This window comes from Haemaphysalis longicornis, unplaced genomic scaffold (assembly GCF_048455015.1).
Source record: "Haemaphysalis longicornis isolate Haplotype H1 unplaced genomic scaffold, Haemaphysalis longicornis Haplotype H1 scaffold_7, whole genome shotgun sequence".
In the NCBI taxonomy this organism is placed as follows: Eukaryota; Metazoa; Arthropoda; class Arachnida; order Ixodida; family Ixodidae; genus Haemaphysalis; species Haemaphysalis longicornis.
In genome coordinates, this window is record NW_027526422.1 from 145,208,480 (window position 1) to 145,228,870 (window position 20,391).

The 20,391-nt window shown below is 47.6% G+C and overlaps 1 non-coding gene across 1 annotated transcript; it reads right to left on the minus strand.

The window, feature by feature from the left end:
• Nucleotides 1–16,917: 16,917 nt before the first annotated feature.
• Trnar-ucu (transfer RNA arginine (anticodon UCU)) lies at nucleotides 16,918–16,989 on the minus strand. Its single transcript has one exon. It is a non-coding gene; the product is annotated as a tRNA-Arg (tRNA).
• Nucleotides 16,990–20,391: the final 3,402 nt, after the last annotated feature.

Genomic DNA, 20,391 nt, shown 5'->3' on the forward strand with positions numbered 1-20,391 from the left:
TATTTTAAATTAAGGTGAGAGTGTAATTATCTTCCACGTATGATTTTATCCACTGTTTATATAGACGATTTCCACCGCACTTTGTAGAATTATTTTGTTATTTGGTCTCATATTTGAAGCTTAGTGTTATGTATCTCCGTGCTGTAATGCATGCAAGGGCAAGCAGGTATCAAATAAATAAATAAATAACTGAACAAATAAATAAATAAATAAGTAAATAAATAATCTTGCGGAGCCGCAAGTTCGCCTGCGACGGGTTGACAACCCTACGCATTCAAACTTGACCAATGAAATATTTATTGTTTTATTCTTTGCAGTATGGAAGGTTTGCTGTATGAATACTACAATTGCTAAGTTATTTGTTTGAAAGAAAATATGGAACTCTTGTCTTACGCCTTTCCTTGTGTGAACACCGAGGGATACAACAGCAGCCATCTGTAGAAAAGTGTCATTCGCAACAGGTCTAGAATTTTCTTAACGTAGTACGACGTTAGGGGAAAATTAAGTTCTTTTGGACTATTAAGGAGTGTGCACGTAACTCATGAAAACAACATAAATAATATTGAAAGTGAAAGTACTTCTTTGATCTCTTCTAGCATCAGCCCTGTGAAAGATCATCAGAAAAGTTGATCGAGTAGAAAATTTTTTTGCAAGAAAAATGGGCAAATATTAGACATACTTTTTGTGTGAAGTAACTTATATTGAATGCTGCTGAGTGCATTGTGGAGTACCGTACCGCTTCGTAAAGGCATTTGCACCGGTTTTAGATCCTAAAAAACAGGTCAAGCAGCTGTTGTAAAAATAGTTTACTTAGTCAGAGCATGAAAGTATTGTCTTAAAAGAAATTGCCTAAACGCAGCACTTTCATCTTTGTGAAATTCAACCCAGTAAAGTATGCGCTTTTCGGCGCCCCCCCCCCATCCCCATCCTTCCTTGTTTATTACAGGTGAGCCGCCCCACAGAAGATATCAGGACCTGGACAATACATCTATTCCAGCTCTGCAAAGAAATTAATATTTGCTGTATTCGACAGTAAAAAAGGCACAGCAATTAAAGGAACGACCATTTCTGAGCACTGTTGAATAAATTAATTTTGGTGTAAACTGACGCTGATAATTAAGCCAGGCTGGGCTGAAGGCTGGACGGCTGGTGGATGCGCGCAGGCTCACTTTGATGTGGGTGCAGTGGACCCAAAATGGTGGGTTTGTGCTGCTGGACAGCGCGATTGAGTCATCTGCTTGCGCTGCATGCAGTGGTCGTCCACCGGCCTCAGTACAGTTAACGTGCTGTGGCTGAACTACAATGCCCGTAGCACGGCCGAATTTCCGGCAGCTTTAGTCCGGCTGGAGTCCGACGACCGCCTCTCGGCTGTCCTCCGGTGGCCGTACTTCGGCCGCACACGGGTGGCTTTGGGATGGCCGGAGCCCTGAGGCTGGAATCTGGCCGTATGAACGTAAGCCGGTCGAGTGGCCGACGGACACTGGCCGTTGGACAGTGATGGGAGTACGGCGGTGTACGGCCAAAAGGCCCACATTTGGACACGGGGCGAACATGGTTGCCGGAAAACGGCAGGACAGAAAATCACCGGCCAAAGTACACCGGCTTGAGTAAGGCCGAACAGTCCTGTGCTGCCTGGGTTTCGAAAGTATTCTGTAATCATTAGTCGTAAGCTACCAATTCCGCTGAAGAAACTGGTATACAAACAATGTGTGTTTTTGGCCATTGCGTACGGGGCTGAAGAAGGTCGACATCGCTAGTCATACCTATCATAATTTAATAACCACTGATGATAGCATTTCTCTCTCAGGCCACCCATGAAGTTTAAAAAACCTGAAGATATTCTCTTTGCGTGACAATTAAACATTCCGCAATACCACTGAAGATAAAAAAGAGGCAAAACCCTTCCGGAGACCAGGTGGCTGTAGGGCCCACCCATGGCATCGTGAAGGTTCTTACTCTTTTCCTTTCTGGGGTCACCCTTGGGGATTTGCTTGTCACCATGGGTAGGAGCGGATTCCTCCATTTATTAATCCATGGCAGTGGTGGTCGTCCCTTCATTTGAGACATTGGGCTGTATAGTTTGAGTATGGGAACGGCAACACAGCCGTATTTTTATCGCGGGAAGGCAACCATAGCACTTTGTCAAGTTACAGGCTTGGAAGAGCACACAATTATTTGGTGGGAATGCTCCCCACGCCACAAAAAAATGTGACAAACGAGGCGACGCTTTGTATATTCCGAGTGCAACGTAAAACAAAAATGGCTGCCTATATTCACAAAATAAGTGAAAAAGTCCTTGCAGCGGGCCCTTGAAGTGCGTTGCTATTGTCTTTAAAAATTACCCTGCACTAAAATGACGGCCGCTTGATGTCTCTTTCCATTGGAGGCCGAAATACAATATGATACAAGGAGCGAAAAAAGCTTGCTGTGTTACGACTCAGGTTATTTATGTCAGGCAAATGGGAAATCGCCAAAACGTGTTTGCTGCAATCGATAAAACAGTGTTTGCACATTTTGGCCATAACTTCTAGATAAGCTAAAACAAGTAGGCACCCCGAAAGCCTTTTAGTGTTATTCAAAGAAACAGTACTGCAGCCTTTATAAACGTGAACACAACCGAAAGAGATTAAAAATATTTAAATGCAGGTGTAATACCTTACATATGAGACATATCTCAATGGTTTAAGAGGCAGAAAGACGCCAGGTTCTGTTAGTTTTTCGCACCCTGTGAACTTCAAGACTATGTGCAGGAAAGTTATGAAACTTTCAAAAAATAGCAAATCCTTCAATGCCGCAAAAAGCGAAAAAAAATTGTGGATTGAAACCCACATGTATCGAAAAAATGGCCGCGTATCTGCTGGCTTCACTGCAAACGTAATTGAAAGACGATAGCCTTCTGCAGCGCCTGCCACGTAAATGCCTGTCTTCTCTTTGCCACACGCATGTCCCGCACTTCCCCGCCTATCTTGCTAACCCCAGGACCCAAACGGCGCCGCTTTTCTCTAGTCAATGCAATTTTCACGCGCCCGCTGCCCGCGCCATGTATTGGAACCTTTTCTTAATTTTCCACTTGGAACGGTGCGACGAAGGGTCGCTGCGACCGCTATTCTATTCTGAGGTAAAAACAGTTTTCTTAACAAGTATTTTTATTTGTCATCCGAAGAATAAGGCAGCCATATATTGTAAACTTGAAGAACAATATAATTTAGGAACTCATCTTGCACCGGAAGTATGCTTAGTATTTACTTATTGCTCAACAGTTTTTACACGTGGGAACACTGCCCCCATTGCCTCTGTAAACTTTTGTTTTACGGATTTTTTAATTTTGTGCTGGGCGGCTGAATCAAGAGCAAGACAGAAAGGCAGACATACCGACAGACCAATATTTTCTCTTTTAAATAGCCCAGGAAATACTACCGTGTTTAACAGGGCCCCTTTCAAGTGGCAGAGCATGCATTGACCAGACAGGTTCACGTTCAAAGAAAAGGCCCAGTGAACCCTGTAGCGCACCGAAGCACAAAGAACACAGCCTGCCCAATAACGAAGACTGCAAATGAACGCCATGGTTTGACAACACACAAGTGTTGGTACAAGTGAAAATTAGCAAAACAAGAGAACTAGTCGAACCCGACTACACATGTTCAGAGGCCGGAGATTGCATCGGCTAACCATCTGTTGAATCCCCCACTGGGGCACGCGCTCCATTAATGGTGTTCATAATCCTGTTAAAAGCTGAGAACCCCGTTCCGGTCAGCCATGACACCGAACACTGCTGCCCGATGTCTCTTGCCTTACCATTTGATGCCGACAAACCGGGAAAAAGACCATGGACCGACGGAGAGAGCAGCAGGGATGCCAGTGGCTGCAGGCAAGTGAGCGCCAGAATCGTTCACTGCCGACTCACCGTCAGCCACCTGGCGCCATGGCTGATAACGACCGCGTACCGGCTACCGACCACCCTCGAAGGCACTGACGAGAACACTGGCGTTCCTATCGTTAGCGTTGAGTGACCGTTCACTAACGAGACTCAGCCGTCACCGGGCATGGCCATCCCTGGTGCATCTACGAACACCTACCGCAACTTTCCCACCGATGGAGACCCGCCACATTGCGTCCAGTCCACCATGCATGGCACAAACAGTACCGCTATAGAAGAGCAAGCTGTTGAGCTGGATGCTGTCCACTCGTTGCGGAACCATTTCCGTGTCTACGTTTAGAGATTTTTTACCAGTACCGACCGACTGTTAGTTTCAGCATCTCGCCACGTGTCAAAGCTGAAAGCCAACTATCATATTCAAATCTTCCTCAAATTATAAACGGTCTGAAAAAATTGCACTCCCCCATTTCTGACTTAACCGAAGATAAAATTGAGCAGGAGGTTGAGGATGCGGATCGCTACACGCTCTGCTTTGTACGAGCGAGCGCTTATCTGAGCAATTAGATGCAATGTCTCGAGAACAATGAACTCTTAAGTATGAAATCCACAGCCTTTTCCGAAATGGTCATTTTTCAATAAACGGTCGGGGAATTCTTATACTCATTCACTCAAAGCGAGCCCAGGCCTGTCAGAAAAGATCGCCAGACCATTTTATACACCCTGTAGCTAGGGAGAACACAATACTGCCTTTATCCGTTTGAGAGCAGTACGATCTCCTTAACAAACACGCAATGACCCGCCATCGTGGTAGTTCGATTACATCTTTGTCCCCGACTTCAAGAATGGTGTACCCTTGCAGGAATTTCCCCAAACCAAACAAACTTCAACCGCCGAAATTTGTGAGGTTGCTCCCGTACGTGAATATAAGTCGTTACATCTTACTTGAGCTCGAAAATCTGAACAACCGCTGCTTGTCACTGCTGATCAACTCGAGGAAACAGCGATTCCTTAACAGAAAAAGGCACAACCGTTCTTTGTTGAGGATCATCACAGAAAACGCGTACTGACAATTTGGAGTCCATCGAAAAAAAACAGGGGCACAAGAGCGATCAGCAACCGATCAGGCCACTAGAATTACCGTGAGACAGCCAACCCGTCGACAGTGGCTCATGGCCATCTTCGGTACTTATTGACCACACAATCTGGACACACGGTCTGGATCTGCCGCGCACCAAGTTGGCCACACTCCCATGATACGCCGGATCGCCACGAAAACTCGTGTCATGGGAGAGTTGGACGTGCTTCTGCTCGTCCAGGCCTTTGTCGTGTCGAGGATTATATACGTGTTACCATACGCTCTGCTGAACGTCACCCAGACAAAGATGGTAAGCACGATTATCCGCAAGGGATATAAACAAGCACTTAGACTTCCGGTTTCCACCTCCACCGAAAGACTTATTAGGCTCGGCATTCATAACTCTGCCGAGGAGCTAATTTAGACTCATCCAACAAACCAAAGAGCGAGGCTGGGGGTTACGGTAAAGGGCAGGGCAATCCTCTCACGCCTGAGGCTGTCGGCTCCACTCAACCACCCACCTGCACTGACGGGAAATCTACCGCACGAAGTCCGTAAAAACATCACGGTGCACCCCCTGCCCCGTAATATGCACCCCATGTCCCACGTCAACAGGAGGGAAGCCAGAGCAAAAGCCATATACAAGATCTATGGCAATCAACCAACAACGGCGTATGCGCACGCGGCGTCTTATCCTGGTAGGTCCGCAACGGTTCCCATCGTAGTCATCGAAAACAAGCACCGTTGCAGCCTCTCGCTTGCCGGCGACAGTACTACACAAGCAGAGAAAGTGGCAATCGCCCTCGCCATCGTACAAACTAATGCAGCGGTCATTGTCACTGATTCGCAGCAGGCTTGTCGGCATTTCGCTAGGGGACGCCTGCACACAACAACTCTACGCATCATCCAGCAGCAGCCCCCGAAGAGGCTAATCAGGATTGTATGGGCTTCGGCACATAACGGTATCCCTCGAAACGAGGCGGCGGACGCCATTGCTCGAGAATTGACCCACCAAGCGGGCGCCGAGAGCAGTGTTTCCGAACCCGAGCGCATGCAGCCCTTGACCGCTTACGCAGGGGTCACGCAGCACTACAGGCTGTCGCGTCAGACACAAGCTCCCCCCCACAAATCTCTACCCCGAGAGCACGAACGTCATTTACATGCTCTCCAGACGAATACATTCCCCCATCCTATCCGTCTTCACCTTTTCATCCGATAGAATTCCCCGCTTTGCCAATTTTGCGGAGAACCAGTAACGCTACGCCGTATGGTCGGAGGGTGTTACTAATCCCCACTGATTACTCTTAACCTGCAACTTTCTTCTGTCGAGCTTTGTGGGGGCACCTTGGCGAGCACCAGCCTGGACGACCAGCTTCGGCTGGCTCAAAGGGCTGTCCATGCTGCCCGCGCTCAAGGCATCCTGGACTGAGGACGCCTCCTTCAAGCTGGTGGACAGCTTTCAGTGGTGAAGGCAGATGAAAGTGTTGTTTTGTTCCCATCATATATTTCTAATGGGGAAAGAAGTCAATTTTTTCAAGGCGGGTTCTTGCTCTCGTAAGGTTTACTAAGAGCATTGGTGTTGCAGAATAGGTTGTCTTTAAGGAAACGGGAAAAGGGTTGAAATAAATAGCATCTATCGCTTTTTAACTATGGCATTATAGTTGCGTGAACCTTGCTTATATGTATGCAGGCATCAGACTAATTTCAACGCTGGGTGGCTTTGAACCCTCTTTTCTCTTTTCCATCAGCGTGATTCCCCCAACATTTATACCAGAGTCTCTGAAATGAAGGGCATAGATTTAGCTGCACCACAAAGTGGTCTCTGACATACAAGGCCCCCTTAAACAAAACCATCCTTTTTATACCATTTTGGACATGAAATTTTATTTTGTCAGCGAGTCCTTTTGTCTCGGTGATTGCTTAACAAACTCATTGATCGCGGAAAAGTTTTCTTTTCAGTAATCTTACATAAATTTGTATTGTTTTTATTCCTGTGAAAAGTTGAAACAAAGTTTAAACTAATTTGTACAAATTTGTGGTCAGTTAATCGGTCAAGAAGGTTCACTGCTCCGCTTTCAGGATGAATAGCGTACACGATGCCAAAGGCGGCTCTTAGCTCGAGTTGGTTCTTAGCCATCTGTTGTAATAAAAATACAACAATTAAGGGCTGAAATTTCTGGCCCTTGGTCCTAATTGAAGAAAAGCTGTCTACTTGGTTTCCGAGTCAAACAATATCCGGGGTGTTCATTTCGTTCGCGTTATTTGCACCGAGATGAAACGTCCTAGTACGAGGCGTTGCAAAACGAGTTTCCTTTTGTGTTCCGTTAGTACGCGTTACATTCTAGCGCGAGGCGTTGGAAAACGAGTGTCCCGGTGTTTTATTTGCGTGATGAAATGATACTACGACGACATGAGACGACGACGGCATCAGACGCTGGCAGCCCAAGCTCCTAAGGGGCTTTCTTGTAGATTGTACAGCGAATATGTTCCACAGTTCAATTTGGTTGCCCACATTTACGACACAGACCAGGACTCAACGTCAATAGCCGGAAAATTTAAGTCACAAGCCGTGATTGTTAAACAGCCTGAAAGGGGCAAGTTAAAGTATTCTAGTTCCGATTGAAGAGCAGTTAGGAATTCAAACTTGGAGTTAGGTGCACAATAGCACGCACCAACAACAACGCATAAAGAGTAAGTGAAAGAAGTTGAGCGAAGAAGATCCCAACATGCCTGCTGAGAAGAGAGTGGAACAGGGACGGTGGTAGGGTTTAGCAAATTGCCACAAACAGCACACGAAGACTTTCTCTCCTTTCTGAAGATGTCGTATGGAGGGTAAAACTACAAAAGGCTGTCGGACGTGTGGTTGCAGAGCTGTGTACCAGTTCCGATTAATTTTCCTGTTGTTGATGTCATGTCAATGCTCAGTGTTAAGTGTCATTGCTGCATTTTAAACAATTAAAAAGAAAAAAATGCTGCACTCTGGTCACGGACCACCTATAAATACTTCGCAGACAAATAAATGCCACAACGCACATTTTTGTTGGTGCGTGTTATTTTTTGTAATGCAAGGCCACAAAAAGGGAAAGAGCGCCAAAAAACCACCTTTTGTGGTCCATGAAGAATTTCAGGCTCTCCCCAAAACGACAAAAGTTTTGAGCCAACTAGGTCAGATTCTGTCAATTTTCTGAAGAACTATCGTACTGGAAGGGCGAGTTGCAATCTTTAGACCAAGAAAGTGGAGGAACTCACTCTTGGGAGAAGCGCAGTCACAAAACAATTTTTCGAGAGTCATCCTATGCAAAACCATTATTACTGGAATATATTCAGTTCGGTATGTCCGCCAGAGGCTGGCAAATATTTAATTCGTATAACACGAGAGGACAGTGAAAAGTCTCGTATATAAATTATTGCCCTGCAAACCATTACCGATCCCCGTTTTGTTGTGCACACGACGCTAGCAAATAAGACTATTCATCAATGATTACCTCTTGATTCCTTTCGGTGTAGAGTTCTCCATTTGGACAGACTTTTTCATAAACCATTTTTACAAATAACCACCAAACGATATTACTTCGTTTTGTATACTGTTGTCACGTATTCCTCACTGCTATTTTTACTATATTTAAAGAATTTTTTTTTGCGACAACCAAGGATTGTGACTTCCTGTGAGAATAAAATTGGCCTCGTATCTGCTCCTTTCGTTGCAAACGTCGACAAAAGACAATAGTCTTTATCTACTTTTGCCAAGTAAATGCCTCCCTTCGCTTTTTTGCTCACCTCTCGTGTTGTTCATCTAGCATCGCGCTTCTTCCAAGGTAAAGACGCCAAAGGTATGCTTAAATCATTTTATATTTACCGCGTTCCACTGCTCCAGGCCGGGCGTCTGGATTCCAACGCTGCCGTACGGCGAAGACGTGCGTGAATCGAGGCGCCCTACTTCAACGTTTATAGAACAGCGTTTCCCTACTCCACGTGCGTTGCAAGCAGAACGTGGAACCTATCTAGTGGCACTGTAGTGTGGAACCTTTCGTAACTGTTGCCGGTTGATTCCTTAAAACGGCGCCAGAAGCTATAATGGCGCGGGCGACAGAGAAGGGAATTTTTTTTCCTGCAGGTGATGAAGTATTTAATTTTGCAAAGATCAAGCATGTATGATTTTTTATAAACGAACACTGCAAATATCACTTCTGTATAAATTGGTTGTCTTATAGGTGCGTAATGTCTTGTTCTTCTTCAACAATGTTGACAAGTATGAACATTACACCGGACTTAGACGGGTAAATTTAGCTGTGTCTATATAAGACTATTGCGGAGGCATTGTTTTACTTTGGCCGGGTAGCTGAATCGAGTCACAGAAAGACAGACAGACATACAGACAGACCGAAATTTCTTGGTTTAAGTAGCCCAAGAAAGACTATCGTCTTTAAAAAAGCGCTGTTTTAACCCCATACAGCACGTGCCCACAGCCGTCTGCGCAAGCCGGAGTCAACCCCACCCAGCGCTTTAACCGGCTGAGGTGAGCGAGTGGGCCGCCCCAGCCTCCTTTTCACTGCAGCGGCGAGCGCTATAGGTGCACGTTTCGAGCGCACACCCCAGTTTGCTTTAGCTAATCGTCGGGTTGGGTAGACTCTGACGGCTGGCATTGGGCCTGTGTGTATTTGGATAGCGATTGCGCTTATCTTATCCCCACCTCGAAGGAAAACATGAGTTGTGGAACTGCGGTTTCCTCCCCTTTGATCTGTTGCGCACTCCTGGCCATAGCCGACCCTACCTCTAAGCTTTGCCCCTCGAAACATCATTGCAGCTCAGTTTGCAACACATAGGAGGTCACACACAGAGCATATGTGTTTGACTACTTCCTGGTCCGCTAGTTGTACGTAGCTCCTTTTTTTATTTTGGTGCAGCTGCACCTGGAAGTATACTGTCGAAAAGCATCCTCATGTCCTCTCAGTGCCTTTGCGGCTTTTAAATTTACTCCGAAAAGGAAATATAAAATATCTCACTGCAGTCGCTTCACGTCCACCATTTCAAGCTCAAGTGTTTTGTTATGAACTTAGCAGTATACTGCTCTCGAATATTGATTTTGCAACACCGGCTGACCAGCCATACATATCGGAACGACCAATTTGAGAAAAAATTACCCTTCCTTCATTCCTATGTTCGTCAAGGAAGTACATTGTAAAGTTCGGTCGAGTCGATTCTTACTTTTATAGGTTAACGGGGGCCACATCGTAGGCTACAAATTAGCCTCGTAAAATACAGGGACATCGCTTCCTCTTTGCTATCGCACCGATTCGACGAAACGTGAAATTCTTGTGACTTCATTGCCTGCCCTTGAAGACCTCAAGAGCCAACGTTAGGAATGAAGGGAGGTCGGTTAGTGATAGGACACTCCCAGCTTCCTTGAACTGTGCTCTGCTGGAAATGAGCGATAAGCCGACAAGCGAATATATAAGCGAACGCTTTGCGTACCGACCGTTCCGTATTACAGTGGGCCTAATTCTAGACCTACCACTTTGCTGGGCTACGGTACGTACTTACATGTCCCTTCCTCTGGCTTGATATTTTGCACCAAAAAGAATACCCCTAATTGTAGATTTATGATTGCGACCTATCGTTATCCCACAAGTTTTGATGTACCCCGAGAAAACTATTCGCAAACTTTTCTTTTCAGCGCAGTCCGCTAGTTGAGTAAACAACCATAAGCGCCTTGGCCATGGGGCAGTTTGTTTTAAGTACCACATGCCATTAGAGCGTTAACATGAAAATAGCAAGAAGAAAGTTTGTTTTGCTTACTCTGTTTAGGGCCTGGCAATAAATTTAGTCCGTACTTTGGTATATCGAAATAGTTCCAATAGCCATCCACGAAAATTTAATTGACAGGTTGTCGGAACGGAATGAAAACGGAAGACGAAAACTAAAAACAAATGCAAGAAGAAAGCAAGACGAAAAGTAAACAAAAATTTCACCATCTTCCCGTGGAGAACCCTGATGAGGATGTGAAGCATCGTGGCGGTTCCGTGTGGTTCCATTGTGTTGCCGTTATGTTGAGTGATGTGGTTTTCACTAGCGCCAGAGGGAATTCCGCGTCCGGGTCCACACCGGTGGCAAAGGCACGCAAGTGCTGTTGTGCTACGGTGAGTAGGCGGTGGTTCTCGAGGCGCCGAAACTCGTCCATCATGTTTTTGACGATGTTGCCTCTGTGGTAGAATCGGTAGTCTCCGTCAGCTTTGGTGAGGTAAAGGTTGTTGACATTGGTGCACCGGCTGAGAGCAATGTACACGCCCTCCTCTTCGCAGCTTTGTCTTCTCGTTCATCTTCTTCTACGGTGGTTCCCCTACGGGAAGATGACGACGGTGTTTGAACGCGGACCTATCTCGTGATGGATTCTTTGGTTGGCCAATTCCTAGGGGCATCCTGCCACAATCAGCATCAGAGGCGCTGCGGATGGGGCTGGTTGAGCTGCAAGGCGCGTGGCGCTTCCCGCCACAGCTTTCCCACGGGAAATTCTGCATCCCCCTCTAAAGTTTTCAGTTTGTCGTTTCCGTTGACGTTCAGCTTCGCGTGCCTTCGTTGTATCAGTAGCTTCTTGGCGTAGTTTGAATGAGTCAAGGACATAAGGCGCGTCGTAGCACTTGCTCCTGTCCCAGATTTGTAGCGTAGTGGGAAGAGCACCGCGTACCTCCCGTTGCGGCCAGAGAGTCGTGGGATCGAAACCGGGCGCCGCTAACTATTTCTTTTTTTATAGTGTAGTATCGCGGAGCTGTGGGTGTAAGGAGGAGAGTTGCGCGTGCGCAGTGAGCGTGTGGACGGCGCCGCCATCAACGACGCAGGACCAGGCGAGCGTAAGAAATGCTCCGCATTTAAAACAAATGCCGCTAATTTTGGCCGGAACAAAAACGAAAGCGGGACGCTACTTATTATTTTGTTCAGGCGCGAAACCGAAAGGCATTCGTTTCGGTTTTCGGTTTTGGTGGGATTCTTAAGTATTTCGCGATTAGTTTCCACTTTCGTGCAGCGAGGATATTGATTGCCGTCGGCTCGTCACCATTAAATCACCTTTCCTATCGCTTGCGCCATGTATACTTCGGACGGTTTGCTGCATGCTTCCTAACTTTCTTAGTCTGATTTGATGGTCAGTGTAGAACTCCCCGGTGGATCGCAGCGCGCAGCAGGCTCCGATACAGATGTTGCGACCTCATTTATTTATTTTTTATTAACATACCTACATTTACCCTACGGAGTGCTTGTAAGGTACGTAATACCTGAATAAACATGTATATTCTGGAGCACGACATTGTAATGCATAAAAAATGAATTGTTTGGCGTGATTAGCATACGCAATTAGGAGCTACAACAGCGGATTACAGCGGCACACTCAATGGGAACGGCTAAAAGTCATGTGGTACTTGTACGCAACTGCTGCTCACGTGGATCAGAAAACATTTCATAAATGGCGAAAAGAAGTGTATGGCAGGGCTTTTCCCCTTTAAGTGCAAAACACTTTAGGGGCTCGCCTTGTCATCGTATCGCGCTCGCTGGACCCAAGTAGAACCACACGGCGTTCCGTCGTAGAAGCTGTCGTAGCGGCTGCCAGGCTTCGAAAGCCAGGCGGTTTATATAGTCATAACCGTTCGAAACTCGTGAACGGCTGCCGCTTGTCGTGCATCTCCCCTTTGTTTATCGCAAAGAAAACTGTAGGTACATTTGAGCAAAATATACGGAATGAACTGGCAGCGCCCGCGTTCACTTAGGTCAGAACGCTCCTTGGGTTGGTTTTTGCGATAGTAAGCGAAAAAAAAAGGGCCGTGCAAAACCGGCACGTGCGGGAGGAAAGGCAAGCGCAAAAAGAACAGAACTCTCGGTGGCACAGCTTCAGGCAGGGGGTGCGCGAGCACTGCGAAGGCGGGAAATTTGAATTGTATTGGGTGGTAGCAGTGTGCGAATAACATCGCTACTGCCCATTATGACGAATCACTGTTGTGCACTTACGACAGTTTTCACACTGAGTTGAACGGCTTCAATTTTTTTTATAGTTTTTAAATAAAAAGCCGTTTGGAATGCATCTGTGAGCCATGAATATTTTCAAATATTCCTGTTACTTCATCATCTTCATGTATACGCCTCGAGCGCGGCCTGTAGGGGCGCCACTGAAATCCCCCTAGCGGCCCGTTTCGAAAGCAGCCGCGGGAGTCGCCGGCCTGCTCCCCACTGTTACCGTTGCTTTCGGGGCCCGTTCACGACGGAGATTTACCGTTTGTAGGCGTTGGAAATACATATTTATGTGGAGCAGTCACTCTGTTCGCAAATGTGGTTTGTTTACGAGAGTGTAAATGTGTGTGACGCGATCTTCGTCTGGTACACTCAGTCTGTATAAGCGCCAGGTGTGCGTCACAGGTTGGCGTCGCGAAACAAGGATATGCATAAGGAGATGATTGTGATTCCACTGCCCTGAAATAATTTACTAACAGTGTCTCCGTAAGCATAATTTCCAAGATGGTCATGCCGTGGCTATACATTACGATGTAAATCAGTTTTGTGCGCTTATATAACCTAGTGGAGCGCACATACCTGACAGCACGCCCGTTATGCTTGCCAATATCATACCTCAGATATTGATCACTACCCTGGACATAAATTTCACGAACATTCTACGAATTAAGTATGATGGATAATCAAAAATTATACCCGGGATCAGCGCACGGCAAAAAAAAAAATAATGCTGGGGCGTCTTGTCGTGAGCTGAGCGCCCGCAAACATTTATCCTCCGCGAGCAGGCCGGCGAAGGGCTTCTACAGTAATGCCCATTGGCGACTAAACGTTTTTTCGAAGCACAGTCATATGGCGCAGGGAGCCTGCAGAATCTAGCCCAAACCGAAATCAGAAGGCCCTATCAGATATCCCACTCTTTTAAAGATAGCTTTTATCAGTTTTAAACTTGTATACGTCAAAAAATGCGTTCGCCGAGGGATCAGCTGTTAGTTGAAGTCTAAAATCTAGAGTGCCGTGAACGAGTAGCTTGTGTGTGTGATTACTAAAACGTTCTTTCCTTGATTTCGCTCCGCAATCGTACACAAAAATACGTAAGCGTCCCCCTCCCTCTTCCCATGTCTCGCGAAATAGCAGTGCATTTCGCACATTAGTTGGTCTCGTAAGTCCTACCCGGCTTAAGTTTATACGAACGTCTTTAGCATTTCAGAAGCTGCACTGAGTTGTCCTTTTTTTCATTTCTGCACGAGCTATTTTGTTTCTTCCGGAATTGCAGACCATTAATTTTTCAGTGGTTTAATTCACTTTTCCTGGTTCTTGTTATAAGGCATGAGTGCATATCTTTAACGACGCAGAGCCTTAAAGTATACTTAACATTTTCGCGTGGCTTATATTCTTATAAAAGGCGCAAGTTATTATCAGATATTCGGTAATCGAATCCCCGAAATATATTTTTCTACAACGCATATATTCGTAATGAGGCCGCATATGTTGTCCGCGCTACAAAACAAAACACACCTCTCCCAGTGCCAGTATCAGGTTTAAACGAGGCGACAATAAAATTCCCTTACGCCGGACGTATTCCGAGGTGACAGCGGTGGTATGCTGCTGCCGTCGCCGACGCCCGTAACAGCGGCCGAGAAGGACGCAGAGCCGCGTTCCCGGATAGCTGTTGTTGGCTAAACGTACTGTTTACTTACAGACGTCACCATAACAAGTTTTTTAGCACTTTGAAGGGCAGAAAGAAGCGAAAGAGAACCAAAACACTGCATGAGCCCATATGGGCCGCACAGCGCTAATCCCGTCAACTTTGTGGAGAAGCGGCGGCAGGCGGCGCAGCGATCGCAAAGCTCGAGGCGTATACAGTCGAAACTCGATAAACAGAAATCGATTAACCGGAATTGCCGCTTTAACGCAACCGTAGCCAGTAAGTTTGTTGATTTTGTAATCAGATAACGTAAAAAAACTCTCGGTAATCGGAACTAAAGTTTCCATGTCACTGTTTAAACGGAACCAGAAATGGAACTTCTTCTGAAACCAATTGGCATGAGAATCAGCTTTTTACGGTTCCCGCTGTTTCGTGATTGTTTTTTTTCCCTCCCTCCTCGTAAGCCTCGTCTCGTTAGTGGTCAGCCGTGTTAGCGCAACGAATGCAACATCGCAGTTCTTGTTCCAGTCGTATGGTCTCGATTTAAGACGCCGAGATTACGGGGCTCTGCTCCTATTGCCTCGTTCGTGCCATCGTGGTGCTATTCGCGCTTCATTACTGCGCTGCTGTCTTCTACATTCGGTGGCTCGTAAGCACTTGCGACGTTGAGGCATCTAGCCTCCGTGTAGATGCCGCTGCAAGGACTCAAACAAACATTTTTGATGTATTTGATGCTCAGGACACGGCCGCTCGATGGAAACTAGGTCCCATCGAGCGGCCGTGCTCAGGAACTCGTTGTTGCCAAATTAACTTTGTGAGTGCTGTGCGTAAACCTCTTTTAGTTTTCATGCTTTCTGAAAAACTATCAGCTGCATTCACCTTCTGATGCTTCGAGTTCTATGAAATGGTATTGATAGTGTGTACGCACATAAATTTGCGCTTTCATACATCGATCTCGGTAAACGGAACTCCTGTTAAACGGAACTAACTTTTTCGGTCCCTTGAAGTTCCGTTTATCGAGAGTCTACTGTACCTGAGGATCCGAAGGTACGGATGTATATCCGTTGATACCAGCTCCCTTACAAACGTTTTTAAGATTAAACAAATGGAATAGGTCCGCTTGTGTTTTAGAGTGTCCCATGGCAGAGAGTGTTTTAAACTTTCAAGGGGAGAGACCCGGTTTTGGGGAGAGTCCCGGTGTTGGGTGGGGCCCCCATAGCCATACAGGCGAGCCGCGATTGAATGTCGGAGGTGCTGTGGAAGCGTCACGGCGATGCTTCTGGCGCTCTTGATCAGCAGTTGTAAATGCACAAGCAAGTTGGCGACATTCTGCGGCATGCTGCGCTAGTTGCGAACCCGGTGTGAATTTTGTGGCGTCAGGGTCCATAAAGAAGGTAAAACGGAGAAAATCCTCTCGTTGTCTGCGTGGCCGTATTATATGCGCAAGTTATGAACGGTAGTACGAGGTCTAAACTGGAGTGATGCGACAACACGTACATGGAAAGCATATCTCCCAGGGTGTGGTGGAACCGCCATGTGAGCCCATTGGTTTGCGGGTGGTATGAGGACCTCTACGATTTCGTCCAGCCCGATACAATGCGATGCGGAGGCCAGGGTTGGGATAAACTCAGCACCGCACCAAAATGTTCAGTGACGCCAGACAAAAGATGAGACGAACGATGCTAAGCTGTGAAGCACTCTATTTACATTATGTACATAGCGGCCATGAGAGAGCTCGCGCAAGCGCCAGTTCCGTCGCCATCGTTATTGGGTGAAGGCGCTTGGAGGCATAGGCCACCCCTAAGTCCCACATATATATATATATATATATATATATATATATATATATATATATATATATATATATATATATATATATATGTATGATAGAGAAGTCAAACTGAAAAACATAACAACATTTATTCTAACGTTTCGACCGGGGGCCGGTCTTTTTCATCTTTGAAAAAGACCGGCCCCCGGTCGAAACGTTAGAATAAATGTTGTTATGTTTTTCAGTTTGACTTCTCTGTTGTACAGCTAACCTCATAGCCAGGAACCTTTTCTCTTAACTATATATATATATATATATATATATATATATATATATATATATATATATATATATATATATATATATATATATATATATATATATATTAAATATATAAAGACTATATATATATATCTATGTATACAGAAAGAAATACCGGCAGTCTATAACGCCAAAGAAGGCATAGAGGAATGGTCAGAATATTTTTTACCGTTAGTGACGTTACATTATTATTATTTTTTTACTAATTACGTGAGAAAGAAAGAAAGAAAAACACGTGCCCAGAGTGGGGACCGAACCCACGCCTTTCGATTAGATCTCGAATGCCTTACCAACTCGGCTATCTGGGCGGCTGTGTTCTCCTTCACTTTCTGGGGTATTTATATTTATTACAACTGTATCTGACGCTTGAGGGTGGTAGCGAGTGCCACTCAGACTACACGGGAAGAAGGGGACCTTCTTTTCAACCCCCGGAGCCTGACGCGAACGTCTACAGCCTATCATAAGCGGGCAACTGGGAGGAAAAACCCTCTTATGCTACCTTGGCATCAAGGCTGCCAGAATCGAGGCCCTCGCTAAGTTTTCGAGCGATAATAGGGTTTGAAATAAGGGGCTCGTTAGGAAATACAGAAAGAAATACCGGCAGTCTATAACGCCAAAGAAGGCATAGAGTGTGGGGGCCAAGCACCTAATATCGGGGCGAGGAGGCGCTAGCGACGTCCTCCTCCTTGGTGGGGCGAGGGCGATCCTCGCGCGCTTCCCTCCTCTTGCTACGAGGCGACGGGGGATGCGCGCAGGAGACTCCCCGGGAGACCGCCCTTGGGACGAGCAGCGATCGCACGGTACGTAAATGCCCTTCGGCCACTTTTGGCTGTTTCTTGCATTGGCCGTTGTTTCCCACTTACGTGGGTCACGGCACCCACCGTGTCGATTAGCGCATGCCTCGATTTGCGTCAGTGCGTTTATCTAGGATGCCCGGCGAGTCTCCGCGGGCATATTCCACTTCTTGGTGGGTTGCCCCCGCGTCCGCGATGTGACGGCTTGCGCCGTCTGAGGTCAGCGGACGAGCGCCGATGCCGCCCAGTCGTGTCCTGTGGCGTGGCTTGAAATGTGTAGCGGCCACAGAGAGCCCCCTTCCCCTACGTCAGCGAGCGTTGCGGCCGGCCAACGCCGGCGGACGCTAACTGCTCCCCGACTACGGGCTGGGCACACGCTGACGGCTGTATATGCCCCAGGGGCTAGGTGCGTAGTACAGTGTAGTGTTTGTATCGTGGTTGTCCGCGTAATAAACCCCCTGTACTATGAAATATCTCGCTTCCCGGTGAAGTGATTGAAAACGTACACTCGCGGCGAGAGTCGTGGCTCGCTCTCGAACCCGTTGTGGGCAGAGTCTCTCGGCAGGGCAGTTCGGTGCTGCGCGAGAGAAGTGAGAATAACGGCGGCGCGTTATTCTATTATTGTTCTATTCTATTATTCCTTAATGACAAGGATTAAGTAAGGATAGGATAATGCCCACATTTCTGGCGCCCAACGTGGGGCAGCGTTTGATTGCTCATTTGCTGCCATACCGTAGCGAGCTTTGCTTGTGCAATCGGCTGGCCGCGCCAGGCACGCAGTTGCGTGCAGTGTACGTTCCGGTGAGAGCCCGCATTCGGGCCGCCGGCCGGACCGGCTCCTCGTTTTGTGGATGCCGGCGGAGCTCGAGAGCGCGAGGTTTTCCTTGCTTCGAGCATGAGAACATAGGGCTTTCGTGCTGTGTTCGATTTTGAGGTTGATTTCGACACAACCCACGCTCGGGTGCTAAAGGAGATGCTTGAATTCGAGTAGCCTCATTCCACAACTCAGAGTGTTCAAGCTAGTGCTTGATTGCGACCGGTTCCCTCTGTGGGATGCCATGTATCGTAGGTATTCACCCCGAAGAGCTAGCCACGGTTTTGGCGGAACGATTCCTTTTTCCGAGCAGTTTCTCGGCCGCCTTTGGTAGGCGGAGCGCCGTGACGTTGACTTGCTTTGCAACGGGCGCTGGGGACAGGGACCAGCTTGTATTGCTGGTGGTTCCGGGGATGAGTGTCTTGCCAGGCCGAGTGGGGGCTCGTGGTGTAATACACGCCACCGTTAATGAGTATGAACGGTTAAAGGCTGAAGTCCCGAAAAGTCAGATGTGCGCATTGTTGCGCCATTGTCTTAGCTCACCTTGGCCATACAGTCTGGTAGGCTCGAAGATCTTGTAAATGATCAGCCGCAGTGTCACTGGCAGGTGTGAAGTGGGACGTTTTTAGTTATTTAATTGGGTTTTCCATTGTTGGGAGACACCTGGCCTGTGATGACTTTAGTCATGTGCCGCCAGCATAGTGTGGAAATTGTGCACCTGGATTATTCCTAGAGCACGTCGCAATACCGCGCCCGGCTTATCCGTGGCGTGGAACGAGCACCTTCGGTATGTCCGACTGTTTTGGGCGGACAAATTGTACCGTTTCTGCCGACATCACCTTTGTGGAGTCGCCTGGTCTGATGACGGTTATAGCCGATTGATGACCCCGCACGCGCACACCAGCCTGTCAACAACCCTCCCGAGGCGATTCCTGGTGAGCCAGTTGACCCTTTCTCCAGCCCACTATGTAAGTGAGAGAACGCATGTTTCTTATTGTGAATTCTTTGCTGTGTATTTGTTAGTGTTTGCGCTGTGTGTACATGCTTGCAGCTTTCCATGGTAGTGCTCGTATGGTTGTGATAAGAATTGTGCATTTCTTTGTCTAGTCCCAAGCAACCTGTATAGAGAAGTGTAAAAGAGACTTAGTTTTGACAGTGTTGAGGAGACGAAAATAAAAAAACAGAAGCGCAATGGCTTTCGCCTCCGCCGTGGAGGGGGGAACTCCGGGCTGTCCCCTCCTTCGGTTCTTGGAAATTCCGAGGGTGGTTTAGTTTGTGTTTTGTTTTGGGCCCCTCCGCGGCAGAGAGAGGCGGGTTAGAGCAGTAATGTTGGGTTAGAGAGGGTGATGGCCCGCTTGCTTGGGCATCTGTACTCCGTTTTCCCTCGGCTCCTGGTTTCTTGTCGCCGCCGACGAGGGAGGGGAGATCTGGAGCGGCGTTTTGCAGGGGTTGGCGCTAGCTTTCGTTGTCTCATCTGTTGTTGTGTGTGTGTTCATTTTGTGTATGAAGTGAGTGAGTTACTACCCGTCGGTTCGTTCGTCGCGCTTTCTCGGCCGTTAGGACGATTTTTGCGGGTCAGACGCGCGGGGGACTGCGTATGCTGTTGTTTTGTTGCGTGTTCTCGTCCCAAGCGGTGGGGTGTGTGTGTGCGCGCGCGCGCGCGCTTTCTTCAGCGTCTGCTGTGAGCGAACTTTCGTCGGAGGCCTCGTCCGTTCGCCGCGGCTAGCCTTGTGCTTCTGCCGCCTTGATGAATGTGACGTGTGTGCGCGTCGGCAGAGGGGGACAAGTGTGCTTCCGGTGGTTGTTTCCGCCCCCGCGTTCCATCCTCGCGTGCAACACCGCAGACTGGCGTGTGTGAGTGCGTGCGTGTGTGTGCCAGCTTCATTCGGACGAACAGTACACCCCGCTGGTGGTGCGTGTCTGCGGAGAGCGCGCCATGTTTTGTGGTGTGTGCCGGCATCGCGGCCTCTTCGGCTGGCTCGCTGCGGCCAGGGACGCCGACCGAGCGCAGAGGTGCCCTTCGTCTCCAGGAATGCGGGCGCCTTGAATGGCCGAGCTGACCTTGGGCTGCCTTCGACTCAGCCTAACCCCCCTCCTTCCTT